This window comes from Gigantopelta aegis, chromosome 15 (assembly GCF_016097555.1).
Source record: "Gigantopelta aegis isolate Gae_Host chromosome 15, Gae_host_genome, whole genome shotgun sequence".
NCBI lineage: Eukaryota > Metazoa > Mollusca > Gastropoda > Neomphalida > Peltospiridae > Gigantopelta > Gigantopelta aegis.
The window spans coordinates 42064634-42082283 of NC_054713.1; the positions used below are offsets into that span (position 1 = coordinate 42064634).

Below are 17650 nucleotides of genomic sequence, written 5' to 3' on the forward strand. Positions count from 1 at the left end.
TGTTAATTCTATGACTCTATGACGCATAAGTTATTTGCTTGAGCAAGTTCCGTAAATACGTTTTTGTTGAAAAACCCCCAGACCTTTAAATTTATTTTAAACCTAGTTTTGGACGATATATAACAAACAGAATACTACATCCGTGACCGTTAGATACCATTTATATTACAATTCGTTTAAACCTGTACCAGCTGAGTTTGTAATGTGGTCCTTTTAATTCGCGTGGCATGTAGTGACACCAGGTATTCCGAAAACCGTAATAGCTGTTTCTGCGTTATTAATCATTCGACCACTGACCGCACAAGAATACACACACTATAATGTAGGTCACTGTGAGATATATACCCATATTACACATGTATATAATCATAATATAGATATTTGATGGCCATCCATTGATCTGCGTTATGTAAGTATAAAGAGGTGCATAGACCGACATAATGCTACTGCCGTGATAGCATACTGTTATGTTATGGAAGTCTCGTCGTAATACCAGAACGAGACTCACTTTGATGACGTTAGCTAAGTATTGTCAACACATCGCCAGCGGCCCCGTCTTCGCGCGATAAACATAAAGATTGATGGTACGAGAATGCGGACCATACGAAAATAGATCCTTCTGCATTACAGCCTTATGCGCGCGCCATTTGGCGAAGTTAACATGTCAGGATTTGGCGAGGCTATCGCCACTGTTTTGAATGTTGAATCCTCGATGAATATTTTATCAAACTTTCAAGCGATATATTCTGTGGTGTTAATCGTCTAAGAGTTTTTAGGAAGAACTGATGTCATTGGCTTAAAGGTAAGAATTATCTTGTGGTGGTTAGTGGAACGGGTGTTTAGCTCAGTGGGTAGAGCGCTCGCATGATGTGCGATGGTTCCCAGACTTCCAGGATCGATCTCTCGAAGTGGACAGCAGGGGCAGATCCAGGAGTTTGTAAAAGAGGTCCCCCCCCCCCCCCCCCAGCAACTGAAGTTTGTCGAAGGCAAATGAGCGATATCTCTTAGGTGAAGGTGGGAGGGTGTTAGGGTGCATACTCCCCAGAACATTTGAGATGCTCAGAGACGCATTTTCAGGGCAATTTAGTGTTGTATATTGTGCATGATGATTAAAAAAAAAGTAATTTAAAAAGGTCACTCCAAACTGGAGGGGGGGGGGGGGCACCGAACTCCTGTGGTGAATCCCCTCTGGATCCGCAATAGACTCAATAGTATTTTAAGCGAGAGAGAGAGAGAGAGAGAGAGAGAGAGAGAGAGAGAGAGAGAGAGAGAGAGAGAGAGAGGGGGGGGGGGGGGGAGAGAAAGAGATGGTTATGGATAGATAATTTGCTGCTATTCGCTAGGAGTAACCTATGTGGTGGTAGCGTGTTTCCGCTCATATTCTACTGTTTAAAATTAAACTATTTGTTGTTACAGCCAAACAGCCAGTTTAAATTGATCCCCAAGGTGTTTGTGACCATCATGTGATATCATAAATATTACACAATGGCCATGTTTTATTAGATTCAACCACAGGCAAATTTGTGTTGAGCAGTCATTCATAGGAATCAACCGAAAGGAAGAAATTTTTATTTAACGACGCACTCAACACATTTTTAATTACGGCTATATGGCGTCAGTCTTATGGTTAAGTGCCACACACAGGGGCGGAATTTAGCTCAGTCAGTTGAGTGCTTTCATGAGGTCCTTGCGTCGCAGGATCGAACCACCTCGGTGGATCCATTCAACTGATTGGGTTTTTTCTCTTTTCAACCAGTGCATCACAATTGGTCAAAGGCCGTGGTATGTTCTTTCCTGTTTGTGCGAAAGTGCATATAAAAGATCCCTTGTTTCTAATAGAAAAATGTAGCGGGTTACCTTTGATGACTATGAATCAGAATTACCAAATGTTTGACATACAATAGCCGATGACTTTTTAATCAATGTGCTCTAATGGTGTCGTTAAACAAAAGAAACTTTAAGGACCACACAGATAATTAGAATGACACCAGGCACCGTCACGCCATGGTCTACTCTTTTCAGTTAGCAGCAATGGATCTTTTACAAGTGCCATCCCACAGACAGGATAATACATACCACAGCCTTTGTTACACCAGTTGTAGAGCAATGGCTGGAATGAGAAATATTCAACAATAGTTAACATATTTGGTTATAATAAATAGCCAATGATAAATTAATCCATGTGCTCTCGTGATGTCGTTAAACAAAACAAACATTTTTGTTAATTTAAGTCGCAAAGCCTAGTTTCAACCCGTGAAAATGGACATTAAGTTTGGTCAGTCTACTAACCTGTAACACGTTTGGATAAAGTTACAATATAGCGAAACAAGAGTTAGTCACACCGAAACACCCTTAACGATCACTTCTCAGAGGTCCGTACGTTTTTGAAACATCAAAAATACATTTCCTGATATTACAAACACCGGGATGACCAGAAACACTTCGGATGTAGGGAAATGGAAAATCTAAACAACAAAATCTAAGCAATGTCTGATTTCAGTTATCAAAAACGGCTCTAACAGTGAGGAATTGGCGTAGTGTTTAAAAACTTTGGTCTGTCACTTTAGGCAACACATTGCCATTTGTCCGGTTTAGGAAGTAGTTCCTCATAAAAAAAATTACTACAAAATGCTTATATACTTTTTGAAATCTTTCTTTGATGATTACACGTAGGTTGTAAGTTACTTGTACTAACTGATAACAACTGTTCAAGTGGTATAGTGCCACTTGTATAACAGCAACACGAGGCAGTGACCAGGCATGAGAGTTGTTACCTGACAAATTTCGTGGTCAACCTATATTTATCTTCTTTTTTTTTTTACACGGTACTTGTCAGTTTAGAGCACTCCCTAAAATTAGTAATCACGTGACCCTCTTTATACTGTTGTATTTTTCACAGAATATATATTCTGACATAGAAATTGTATTGAACTGCATGGCGTGATTAATGATGGTATGTAACCTTTAACATATGTGCATATTTCATGCAGGTCAACTATTTGAACAGGTTGTTATACTTCATTATCTTTATAGCATATTCAGCAAAACTTCCGGTTGTTCACCTTGCGGGACTGTTCTAGTGTCAACCAACGACAGCAAATGCCTTCCGGGTATAGACATCGATGATATCTCTTTAGATGTTTTTCACTGTCTCCATTTGTTTTACACATCAATATGCCATATACCAAGATACCATAGGCTACGGTGAACAAATCTTCACGATTCATTCTCATCGTAATATATACATGATAAAGAAATCTTGATATATTTGTTCCTTTTGAGATGACATAAATTTAATAAGAATAATTGTTACGCTATATTCAGACTGCCAACTGCCAAGACGAAGTTGGCCAACTCTCCGCTCTGTCCATTTGCTAGTCTAAGTACTCCTACGGCTGATTTAGCCCAGTGGTAAAGCGCTCGCTTGATGCTCGCGATGCGCGGTCGGTCTGGGATCGATTCTCGTCGGTGGGCCCATTGGGCTATTTCTCGTTCCATCCAGTGTACCACGACTGGTATATCAAAGGCCGTGGTATGTGCTATTCTGTCTGTGGGATGGTGCATATAAAAGATCCCTTGCTGCTAATGGAAAAACACAATTGCACGAGTCTCCCCTGGGTTGCCATGCCACGGCCAGAAGCGGTCAGGCCCTTTCTAAGGGACCTATGGGCAACGTAGGGAGACACCACAGCATCGTAGAGGTATAAAATTAACGAGCTACTCTCGATTCACTAATATCAAAACCTATGCCATTTACCTTTCGACCGACCGTTCAAAATTGCGCCAAATTTCCTCAATCAAAATTGCGCACCCTTTCTCTTTGGCATTAATTGCTCCATTCAAAATTCCATAGCACCACCACCACCCCCACCCGCCTGCTACCGATTTGATCGGGCTGCTGGTGCTCCCTTGCACCTGCCAGTACAGGCGGCCCCTCCTCTCCCCTCCCCCCACCTTTCCTTGCATTTGCTTTAATAAAGGGTACAATATACATATCTCTCAAATCAATATATTCTTTATACACAAATGGTATATATAGTTGATCTTCAAGAAATAATTATGTTAATAAACAATACACAATATTTTCTCATACAAGTATGCTATTCATTAATAATAAGGACGCTTAATTTCAGAAATATTATCAAAAATTACCAAATGTTTGACATGTAATAGCCGATGATTAATAAATCAATGTGTTCTAGTGATGTCATTAAAAAAAACAGGACTACACATATCACGGCCTTTGGGGCACCGGAATTTGACAAGGGGTCACTGTGGTGATTCGATTCTATGACGTAAGCACCTCAGTATGTAGAATTCAACTTATGATTTAAAATAACTTTTAAACAGAAAATGCCAGAAGACAGCAAATGCAAACCTTTTCCAGAACAAGCATATTAGCTGAGTCGCCGCCATTGGCTTCAGGCACCCATGCTCAAAGCGATTTTTTTTTTTTTTTAAACATGCATATATTCACAATATACATTTATTTGTCATAATGAGTTTTACTTGAAGAATGCAGGATATTGTTTTCAAAATGTATTTAATTTAATATAATATAATATAATATAATTTAATTTAATTTAATTTAATTTAATTTAATTTAATTTAATTTAATTTAATTTAATTTAATTTAATTTAATTTTATTTTATTTCATTATTTCATTATTTTTTTAATTATTATTATTTATTTTTTTCTCGGGGGAGGGGTGTCACCCGTTGAAAACACCTGAGTTAAAAACATTAGTCATTTTCTTTTTTTCAGTTTAGACCATTTTAGATTTTTTTTAGAATTTTGGTGGTTTCGCTCTTTCAAAAATAAATCTTAATTTTCATATTTATATAAATAGGTCTACATCTTATCCCGCCAGTCTAGTCTACCCCCCCCCCCCCCCCCCCCCCACCCCCCAAACCTACAAAATTACTTAGACTTGCACATAACTTTTTTTTTAATAATTATTTATTTAAAACAATTTAAGCTGGTTTAAAATGCACTGCGGTGAAGCTAAAAGGGTTAACATTCTCTTCTTTTCTTTTCACTCTGTGCAACATAGTATTAGCCTACGTACATCACATGCTTGCACTGATGATTAATATACATCACCGTCTCATAAAACACACTGTACTGGATACACTCTCGGTCGTTAGCTCGCACTATTACTATACATCACGCCATCAAACACAGATTTTAAAAAATACATATATTCTGTCACTACTGATATGTAACCCTTTACATTTAAAGGCGCACTTTCGCCATTTTAGCGTCGGTGGGCCCATTGGGTTATTTCTCGTTCCAGCCAGTGCACTACAACTGGTATATCAAAAGCCGTGGTATGTGCCATCCTGTCTGTGGGATGGTGCATATAAAAGATCCCTTGCTACTAATGTAAAAATGTAACGGGTTTCCTCTTTAAGACTAAATGTAAAAATACCAAATGTTTGACATCCAATAGCCGATGATTAATAAATCAATGTGCTCTAGTAGTGTCGTTAAACAAAACAAACAAACAGACTTTCGCCTTTTAGATTTTAACTTTTGGTGTTAATATGGTGTTACTGGATGGTTTTAACGGCCCAGATGAGGCTTGCAACAATATCAAATTTAGTTTGGGTATAGTTCCGGGTTGACCTAATATTTCCCTTCAATCGACCACCCAACAAGCTAACAAGGGCAAATCTAAGGATTTCCGAAGAAGGACGATAATTAAAAAAGGGGACCTCCTGAACCCCTGAAATCCCACCACCTGCGGGAAATGATGCCTGTGTGTCTGTTATACGAGGGGTGATCTAAAAGTTCTCCGGATAACCAGGAAGGGGTCGTGTACATGGCATAATTCATCTTCATAAATCAAGGCTAATATTCGTTCCTCGTATTCAGCCTTGATACATGTCGTCAAGAAATCGTGCCACAAAATGCTTAAATTTCATTGGATGCGATGAGATCTGATTGCAACGAATCGCAACGCTCCTTATAGATTCCCTTCTTATTGTAAACAAAGATGGCAGCGTCAGCGTCCGGCGGTTAGGTCTCACTACACAGATCACTTCCGGGTGAGAGTTCATTGATGACTATAGTTCCTAATTGTGGCACATGTTATGGTTCACATATTCACTTCTAGGAAATGGTGAAGAATTAAAACAATATGTATGTTTAATGGTAAGCCTTCTGGCTGTATTTTGCCAATGTTATTTTGTAATATTGTGCATCGACCTTTTGGGACATGGATATATAGCGCAAGTGACAGCCGGAGTGAATCGGTTAATGAACCACCTGTTCGGACCGGTACTACAGCCAGATGCGGTTTATGGCAAAAAACTGAGCCGGAAATGTTCACAATTTTGGAGTGAATATAAATGCTTATATAATGTATGTTCGCAATGGTGTATGTTATTAGTGCCAACGAGAACCCGTTCTATGGGCAATCTTCGCTTGAAGTTGGGCAGTTTAACATGGGTTTCAATGGCAGATGACATCTGTGTAGTGAGACCTTAATTTTTGATATTGCTTTCAAGATTGTCACATGTTACCGATGCTGTGATTGGTCAGCGATGTCATCGTGTAAGGGACATAATCGGTGTTACAAATTTTCTTCCAATAGAGGGCGCTAGTAGTGGATATCAGTAATCTTGACTACATGTATCAAGGCTGAATACGAGGAACGAATATTAGCCTTGATTTATGAAGATGGGCATAATTATGCAAGACCGACGGCTAACCACCTGTTCACACACTTTGCCCTACGTCAGCACAACAATAATGGAGTTTCGCATAGGGGTGTAGGGTTTCTTCGTCTAGTGTCGATACCGGTTACCAACTTGTAATGTTTAATGTCATGGTTCGACTCGGGAATAATCAAACTATTAAAGGGACATTCCTGAGTTTGCTGCATTGTAAGATGTTTCCGACTAATAAAATATTTCTACGATTAAACTTACATATTAAATATATTTTCTTGTTTAGAATATCAGTGTCTGTATATTCAATGTGTTTCTGGTCATCTCAATATTTGTAAGAAGACCAAACTGGATTTTGTCTTCAAATAATTTCGTATGTACGAAAAAATAGTTTTTAGGAAATAAAATGAAATTTAACCTAGTACAAATATTAGAACGGTCAGAAACACGTTTAATATACAGTCACTAATATTTTATGCAGAAAAATATATTTGATATGTAATTACAATCGTTAAAAAGTCTCGGTTAGTCAATAACATCTTACAAATTGCAGCAAACTTAGGACTGTCCCTTTAAGGTCCATGTCATCAGATTTAGGGAACAAAATGCGTATTTCAGACACAGTAGCTGGCGACCATTTGGTTGTCCAAGATTCCCGAATTATTACGCACAGTCATCTCTAGCGTTATTCTCACATATACTAGAATAACGCTAGAGGACACTCGAGCTAGCAAACAACTATTTAGACAAGAAAACAAAAATCAGATCACCATGACAACGTGCTGTCCATGAAGGTTGCAAGATTGTTGCTTCTGGTTTATCGATCACCCACCGTATTCCCCAGATCATGCACCGACTGATTTTCATCTTTTCACTAACCTAAAAAAAAAGGAGTTAGTTGGCAGGCATTAAACATCTAATAATCAGTAGACAACACAGAGTTCAGGTTAAAAATCAGAGATAAAGATATTTAATCCCGAAAATGTAGAATGTAATAAGAATTAGTTGTTTTAAAAAGAAATATATATATATAGAGTGAATTTGAAAAATATTATGGCTATTTGGCATCAATTACGGAATTCCGGATACGGATCGACAATTCCGGATTTTTCGGGAAATTCAGGAAAGTGTTATTAATGACGTCATTTCTGATGTTGAGATCTTTCACCTGGCCTCAGACCACAATTAATTTCGTATGTACCTTTGCCTACCTGCCTGCCTGCTTGCCTGGGGGACACATACCCTGAAAAGGACAACCCCAGTTGTCCAGCTCTTTCTCCCAGCATATTGGTTTAAACAAACACACCCTCTAAACCAGACCGGAGTACACCTATTTTACACAAAAAGAACTACTTTTGCATGGGCCGGAATTACCACAAACAAGTCTTCAATGTCAACAAGTTACACATGTTTACAAATTACAGGCTCTCTCCTGTCACTTCAGTCAAATAGTTGCCACTTCATAGCTGTCTGCCATGAAATAAACACAGTCAAACAGCAGACTACTTGCGCGGACAAATGGGAAGATAACTGTAATCTGAGGCCACCTGCAGGAAGAATCCATGATTGCAATACCATTGGCAGAAGTGTGTGGACCTTCAACAGTGGCAGATGCGGAACATAGCCTAGTGGTAAAGCGCTCACTTGATGCGCGGTCGGTCTGGGATCGATCCCCGTCGGTCCTCATTGGATTATGTCTCGCTCCAGCTAGTGCACCATGACTGATTTATCAAAGACCATGGTATGTGATATCCTTTCTGAGGGATGCTGCATAATATTATAAAAGATCCCTTGCTACTGATGTGGGAAAAATGTAGCGGGTTTCCTCTCTACGACTATATGTCAAAATTACTAAATGTTTGACATCCGACAGCCAATGATTAATAAATTAATTTGCTCTAGTGGTGTCGTTGAACAAAACAAACCTTAACTTTTGAAAATAGCAGGTAGGCAGGCCCGTTCTAGTTAAACCGAGTCCTTTTCAGTCACGCCTCGTATAGGCTCTACCAAACGAAAACCAGTGCAAATGTCAGCTTTAATTTGGTAGTGTAGATGCTAAGCTATTGGCCCCAGGGCTGATAGGTATTGAGTTCGCACTTCTCCACCGGCTCCCGCCCAGACTGAGTTTTAACAGCTCAGTGGGTAGGTGTAAGACCACTACACCGACTTCTCTCCCACTAACCAATATAACTAACTAATAACCCACTGTTCTGGATATACAGTCCAGATAGCTGAGGTGTGTGCCCAGGGCAGCACGCTTGAACCCCACTTGAATATTTAAAATAAATTGAACTGAACTGAACCGCCCTGGGTGTAATACAGTTCTGTTGTGTTGTGTTCTGTTCACCGCTGTGATTTTAACCAGGGTGACAGTACGTGTATGTACCTGTGTACCCCCACACCAACCCCACTTGAGGCTCAAAACAATTACTTTATGTTTTACAAGTACTTGTGCCCCTCCCCACCCCCACCCCCCACACACACTTTAGTCCCAAAATATTTACTTTCTATGTTTTTCTTTGTTCGTCCGCCCCTCTATGTTAGCCCGTCCTCTCTCCCCCCCCCCCCCCCCCCCCCCCCACACACACACACTCACACACTTAACATATCGTTTCTTACGGGCCTAATTTATGTGAATAAACAATTTCAAAAATGTATGATCGTAGGAGAAAAAAATCATGTCATGTCAAGAGGGAAACGGATCCGCCCCCATCCCTGGATCCGCTCCTGAAAACCGTGGAAAATGCCTGCCAGCGATAATGCAATTCATACCGGCTGTCAACACTATTGAAAAATTACCGTCACCGTTAAGAAATGTTTGTGTAAAGAATCTATATCTATGCCCTGAAAAATCATTGGCCAAGAACTTTAATTATGCTGCCAGACGATTAGTTTTTGCTATGAGGACAACAAGGATACAATCGTTTCCGGGATTTCACTCACTGGTAGCGGATCGCAAGTACAAAAAGACTTTGTTTTATATGTAAATGAATGAATGAATGAATATTTAACGATGTGTTATGCGTGTATGTGCGAGTGTGTGTGGGTGTGTCTGTATGTGTGCGTGCGTGCGTGCGTGCGTGCGTATGTTCGTGCATGCCTGCACATGGATGGATGGATGGATGCATGTTTATGGATGGACAGTTGAACGGATGGGTGGATGGACGGATGGATGGATACATGGATGGATCGATCCCCGTTGATGGGCCCATAAGGCTCTTTCTTGTTCCAGCCAGTGCACCACGACTGGTATATCAAAAGCCATGGTATCTGCTGTCATGTCTGTGGGATGGTGGATATAAAATATCTGTTGCTACTAATGGAAAAATGTAGCGGGTTTTCTCTTTAAGAATACATGTCTAAATGATCTAATGGTGTCGTTAAGCAAAACAAACTTTAACTTTTAACTTTAGGATGTATATATGTATGTATGTGTGTGTGTGTGTGTGTGTGTGTGTGTGTGTGTGTGTGTGTGTGTGTGTGTGTGTGTGTGTGTGTGTGTGTGTGTGTGTGTATGTATATCTATATATTGTATGTATGTCGAGGTTGACTGTTACATACATAGATATTAACGCACTGGCGCTGGGGATAATTAAATTCTTTCCGGCCTTACAAATTGTCCCATGCCGTTGCTGGGAATCGAACCTATGGCACCGAATCGCCCGCAACTTGCAGACTTGCCACGATACCTTCTTAGCTACTGAGGCATCCATAAAAAGGATGCTCTTTAACTCAACTATGTATGTATGTATGTATGTGTATGTGCGTATGTGTGCGTGTGCGTGCGTGTGTGTATGTATGCATGCATGTATGTATGTGTATGCACGTGCGTGTGTGCGTATGTATGTATGTATGTATGAATGTTTGTGTATATATGTACATTCGCGTGCGTATGTATGTATGTATGCATGTGTACAGATGGAAGAATGAATGCGTGTATTTGTGCACGTTGTATGAATATTACAGAGTTTCTGATACTGGATCTTTAAAAGATTATATAAATATGCACGCGTGATCAAGTGAACCTTAAAAAAAAAAAAAAAAAGAAAGCATCTTCAAGTAAACAAATGAAACGAGGTCACTGAACCATGACCGTTTATATAATTTAGTTTTCGGGGGGGGGGGGGGGGGAGGGGGATTATTTTGGGTTTGTTAATTCATCGCCCTGCTTAGATTCATTGACGCCCATATTACCAGCCCCTACCCCATATAGAACTGATCGCCCCTGGCGATGTTGGAGGCTGGGCTCATGGGGTGGCCGTTCCTGAACGTTTTTAGGAGTTAAAGGGTTGTGTGTATTCGTATAGAACTGGAATACTCCCTGTCATGCACATTATTTAACGACAGCTGTTAGGATGTATAGTTTCTGAATTACCTGTATAACATGCTTATCGAAATAATAAGAGCATACAATATGATGTTTATGTAATGACGTGTGAATACGTATTAAATTAACTGTAGTGCGTTAGGAAAGAAGGAAATGTTTTATTTAACGACGCACTCGACACATTTTATTTACGGTTATATGGCGTCGGACATATGGTTAAGGACCACGCAGATATTGAGAGAGAGAGAGAGAGAGAGAGAGAGAGAGAGAGAGAGAGAGAGAGAGAGAGAGAGAGAGAGAGAGAGAGAGAGAGAGAGAGAGAGAGAGAGAGAGAGAGAGAGAGAGATCTCTTTTATATGCACCATACCACAGACAGGGTAGTACATACCACAGACTTTGATATGTCTGGAACGAGAAATAGCCCAAATGGGCCCACCGACGGCTGTAGTGCGTTAGCTAACGTTAGTTATGAAGCTTATGTCTCGAGTGATAATATAATTTAAATTAAATTATCATTGTCCCCCCCCCCCCACTCAATTTTTATTGTTCTTTCTTTTCTTCTGTGTTAAGTGTAGACAGTCACTTTTAAGCCCATGCTCGAAGAAATTAAAAAAAGAAAGTAGTTGTTTTTTTTAAATAAATAGAATGGGATGTTTTTCATGGGGTCTACATGCGATTACTTAAATGGAAGTTAGAGATGAATGCACCTTAAAATAAGGGAGGGGGTGAGAGAGAGAGAGAGAGAGAGAGAGAGAGAGAGAGAGAGAGAGAGAGAGAGAGAGAGAGAGAGAGAGAGAGAGAGAGAGAGAGAGAGACAGAGAGACAGAGACACACACACACACACACACACACACACACACACACACACACACACACACACAACACACACACAACACACACACAGACAGACAGAGACAGAGACAGAGAGAGAGAGATGTAGTTCTTTACACCTCCTCATGCCAATGAATCGTTAAAACTCGCCCTAGGCTTCAAATTTTCTAATCGTTACGTGTCAGTAATGACGCAGGATGTTTTAAAACACCGACAATAAAATTCATTTGTTGCATCTTGTGACGTATCCAATAAACATTTGTGTTTCTTTCTGGTATTTCACTAAATGTTATGTGGGACTTGTTGAATGATCCACTTGAGCAATAACAATGAATGGTTTCTGCTGTGTAGTAAGTAAGTTTATTGCCGTGTAATATGCTAACCGGATGTGTCTTTTTATAACAGTTTTATGTATATAGTCACAAACAATTTAAGTCTTTTTTTCAAAAGAAGACTGCGCTATGTGGATTTTCTTTACTTTCGTTTTTTTTCTCTTTCTGCCTATCTGAAATATTTGTGTTATTTTATTCATTATTTTAATTAAATCACTTGCTTTTTTTTCTTCTCGAATTCTTTCTTTTTTCTTTGTTTCTTTCATTCCTTCCTTTGGTTTTTAAATAATTTTTCACCAGAGATAGACTTGCAAGATTTATTTTTTGTCCTCCCCCTCCCTCCCTCCCCCCCCCCTCCCTCTCTCTCTCTCTCTCTCTCTCTCTCTCTCTCTCTCTCTCTCTCTCTCTCTCTCTCTCTCTCTCTCTCTCTCTCTCTCTCTCTCTCTCTCTCTCTCTCTCCCCTTGGACTTAGACATATAACATTATAACACAAGTTTATTAATATAATTTTTGTTCTTATTATCTTCTCTTTTTTTATTATAGTAGATAATGCATTATTATTAGTAGTAGTATTACTAGTAGCATTACTATGATATACATTTTTTTTTTTTTTTTTTTTTCTCTAGACCTTTATATGATCAACACTATTTTTAGATTCATGTAATAAAATGTTTTAGGTATCTAATAACCATATTAAGACTAGGTGGCAATATATCTTATGTCTGTATTGTATAATGTTATGCATATTGTCATATAACACTTTAAAGGCATACTGTCACAGATTTAAGGACCTTATTTCTCTAAAAGAAACCTGATAATAAATAAAAATTACATTAATTGTTAGAAACCAAATCTAGCTATTGCTTCACCTTAACTGAACCATGATGGAGTAAAGTCCATGTCAACCCTCTCGGCAATTTCAGTTTTTGAATTGTGGACCATTGCCATAATTCAGTTATTTTTTTACAAAATATCATTAATAAATGGAGTATGGTGGTTATGAAGATGGTTGAATAAAGTACATTTAGGGACAAATCAAAAAAACAATTCCAGGTAATACTTTGTTACACCATTAAATAGGTCAGTGGTCTGTGACAATATACCTTTAATAAACAATTAAAACATATATACTCCGTTACGTACGACCAGGGCGTTTCTTTGATCGTGCTATTCCGACATAAACAGACAGTTTAAAGGTGATGCTGACACTCAAACACAGTTACGGATTACAGAGGTACCATTATCACGTCCGTATTTCGACTGATGCGCTGTTTGTTGTTCTGTCTAGAGATTATTCATTACACGTTGTTGTTGTTGTTTTTAACACGTTTGTAAATCCTTAAAGGGACACACCCTAGTTACAGTTATTTGTTAACCATTACGACGTTGTTTTTCGCTATTAAACCCCATTTTTCACAAATAAAATTGCACTTTACTTACATTTTATTATTTAGAATACACATTTCCATTCACCTGAAGTGCTTTTTGGTAATCCTGATGTTTGTAAAACCACGAAATGCATTTTTTGCATTTTTTCACAAGACGTGCTATCGAGAAAAAACCGTTAAGCAAGCGAGGTCCAATCTATTTTTAGAGGGAATCTTCCTGTGTAAACGTCACAGATGTTGGTATACCACGTGACCGTTATCATTTTGGTTCGGTTTGTTTTCTCGTGCACGGTTCGCGCAATCAACATCCGATTTGTTGTTGTTCATTTGTGATATTTTTCTTCACAGTTCTTCACAGTGTCTCAATACAAAACGTTACAAACCCTTAAAACAAATAATTTTGCTAAGTCTTACGATATCTGGAGAGGGGATACAACCAGGACAGAACAGTTGGAACATGTCCAGGAGAGGTGAAAAGAACGCACCCCAAGTCTGTGCGCACTCTGTGAAGTTTGTCGTGACGTAGGCATTGTTGTGCTTCGAGCGACATCTACCGGTGACATCAGAATACTAACTTTCAAAATTATTTCAAGCAATTGGGACATGGGCATTCCCATGGTATTTATCGATATAAAACCTGCTTTTTCACTCCATTTGATAAAAACGTGATCTAAGTGTGTTACAGGTTTGTAGATTAACCAAATTATAATTTATTTTCGCTGGATGGAACTAGGGTGTGCGGCTTTAAATAACGTTTATAGCAGGAGCAGATAAACACATTTTTTGGAGGGAAAGGGCATACGGTGATATGGGCCATCTTGTAAAAAGGGCACCCAATAAAAGAAATTAAAGTAAGGTGTTAGTATCTGCAAGTAATAACAAGTAATACTGATACACAAGAGTATAACATTTGTTTTATCACATTAGGCCTTTACATTAATTGAATAATTATTATAAATTGTATTTAAACAAAAAAAACAACAAAAAAATCCACCCAAAAACACTTGCATTTTTTAAAGGTGGGGGGGGGGGAGGGGGGTCAGGTTCCTCTGGTTCCCCTTGAATCTGCCTCTTAACTACGTGTCAGGGTGTAAGCAAGACTCCTAAAGAACGATAAATAATTAGCGAGACTGGTTAGAAAATGTGGCGACAAATTCAAATTTCAATTAGTCAATCAAATAAAAAGAGTACACGTGTACTGTAATAATTCAATTAAAAAATCAAAAACAGATCGTATTACTTAGCCAGGGCCGTACCTAGGTCGTGTAGCCATTTTAAACTCAAAACAGATTTGCCTGTAGTAGTCGAAAGAAATGTTTTATTTAACAACGCACTCAACACATTATATTTACGGTTATATGGCGTCAGACATATGGTTAAGGACCACACACATATTGAGAGAGGAAACCCGCTGTCGCCACTTCATGGGCTACTCTTTTCGATTAGCAGCAAGGGATCTTTTATATGCACCATCCCACAGACAGGATAGTACATACCACGGCCTTTGTTACACCAGTTGTGGAACACTGTCTGGAACGAGACATAATCCAATGAGGCCACCGACGGGGATCGATCCTAAACCGACCGCGCATCAAGCGAGCGCTTTACCAATGGGCTACGTAGTAGTCGATGATCTGCACTTAAAGTAACCGACCCTTGTTTTTAAACACTACGGCGTATACGTCACTATATTGGAGCCGTTTTTAACAAATGAAATAAGACATTATTTAGATTAGGCCTATATTGATTACATTATCCATTTCCGAACATCCGGGTGTTCTAATAGGCCTATAATGAAATCTATTTTTCTTATTTAAGACCTACATTTTGTGACAGTTATTATTTTATTATACATGTATATTAAATTTCATTTTTTTACGATCCCCCTCCAAACCTCCCCCCAAATTTCCCTTGGAATTTTGCCTCTTGTCATTGGGGCCCACCCTAAATGGATTTTCTGGATCCGCCACTGAAAGATATGCATGTGTACATGTATTTAGTAGATTGTTTTTAATATAATCGTTTCAATTCCACCCTCAGCTTGTTTTAAAAAAAAAATTAATTTAATTTTTATTTACCTGTGATGTGTGTATTTTTGTTTTGTGTTTTTATTATAAATGTTAAGTTTTTAGACATCCAAAAGCAGATTTTTAAAAACAAATTTGCTGGGGTGTCGTAAAACATCGATGGGTTGATTGATTGATTGATTGATTGATTGACTTGATTGATTCATCAAATCATTCATTGATTGATTCATTGACTCATTCTGTCATTGTAGCATAACACACGGAAAGTATTTTTAAAATGCAACTAACCCTTGCCCTGATCATCTGTTACCCATAAATTCGGCCACTCCCCTCTCCCCTCCCTGTATTCAGATGTCATGGACAATAGATTGTAGGTACGAAATCATTTCGGCGCAGGTGCTATATGTTGATTAGTACAGGGCTGGACGTAGCGTCCGGTGATTCATAAATCAATATGCTCCAGCAGGGTTAAACAAAACAAACGTTTAACTCATCGTAACATAAACACACAAAAAACATCAAAATGCAATTAACCCTTGCACTGAAGACCCTTTACCCAAAGAATCCGTGGACAATAACAGGGCCGTAGCTAGGATTTTATTTATTTATTTATTATTATTATTATTATTATTATTATTATTATTATTTTTTTATTTTATTATTATTATTATTATTATTATTTATTTATTATTATTATTATTATTATTTTTTTTTTTTTTGGGGGGGAGGGGGGGGGGGACAACTGAGTAGTTAATAGTCTAAAACTCATTAAAGGTTAAGAAGAGAATTTTCTTTAAGTTTCTATATTTTTTCCCGGATTTCTGCCCCCCCCCCCCCCCTTCCCGCTAGCTATGGCCCTGAATAAGAGTGTAGCTAGCTATAGAGAATCATCTGTGCGCAGTGCTATATGTTGATATTGTTGATTATTACAGTCACGTACAACATGGCGCGTTTATTGAAACGTACGTCTGCCTTGCATACTGTTTTTTGTTTTAAGTGTGAACGTACGGCTGACTTCAGAGGTCACCTGAGTTCGTTGTTCGCTTTATAGTCTACGAAAATCGGTCATGGTTTTTGTTTTTGTGTTTCCTATACCGTCGTCCATTTAGTGCCACCAACATAAACAATATTATATACATGTATATTAGTATTCATTTCTTTTTTTCTGTTAAAGTCGCAGACCCTAGTTTCAGTCTGCGAAAATGGAAACTAAGTTTAGTTAATCTACAAACCTGTAACACATTTGGATTAAGTTAAAATAGAGTGAAACAAGAGTCTGTGATGTTGAAACGGGGAAATAATCGTAAAAGATAGACTAAAGGTCGTCTCCATAACGTTATTTCTCAGAGGTAGGTGCGTGTTTTTTTGTGTGTGTTTTTTTTTAAAATAAGAAAAATGGATTTCATGATATGTCTATTAGAACACCCGGATCGACACTTGGATGTTCGGAAATGGATAATGTAATCAATATAATCTAAATAATATCTTATTTCATTTATTAAAAACGGCTCTCGTAGTGAAATATACGCCGTAGTGTTTAAAAACAAGGGTCAGTTACTTTAAATGCAAATCATCGACTACTACAGGCAAATCTGTTTGGAGTTCAAAATGGCTACACGACCAAGACTTGTGAGTTACAAAGTTAAAGTTTGTTTTATTTAACGACACCACTAGAGCACATTAAAGAGGAAACCCGCTACATTTTCCCATTAGTAGCAAGGGATCTTTTATATGCACTATCCCACAGACATGATAGCACATACCACGGCATTTGATATATCAGTCGTGGTTCACTGGCTGGAACGAAAATTAGCCCGGTGGTCCCGCCGGCGGGGATAGATCCCAAACCGACTGCGCATCAAGCGAGCACTTTACCGCTGAGCTTGTGAATTACAAAGTAAAGTTTGTTTTATTTAACGACGCCACTAGAGCACATTGATTTAGAGGAAACCCGCTGTCGCCACATAGGCTACTCTTTTACGACAGGCAGCAAGGGATCTTTTATTTGCGCTTCCCACAGGCAGGATAGCACAAACCACGGCCTTTGTTGAACCAGTTATGGTTCACTGG

At 38.6% G+C, this 17650-nt stretch overlaps 1 protein-coding gene across 1 annotated transcript in view; it reads left to right on the forward strand.

Moving 5' to 3' along the window:
- The first annotated feature begins 661 nt into the window (after positions 1–661).
- LOC121390221 (chloride channel protein 2-like) overlaps positions 662–17650 on the forward strand; it is an 87014-nt gene continuing 70025 nt past the window's right edge. Inside the window, exon 1 of the mRNA XM_041521989.1 lies at positions 662–802. The gene's annotated coding sequence lies outside the window, so the exon portion shown is untranslated. The remainder of the gene's footprint in view (positions 803–17650) is intronic.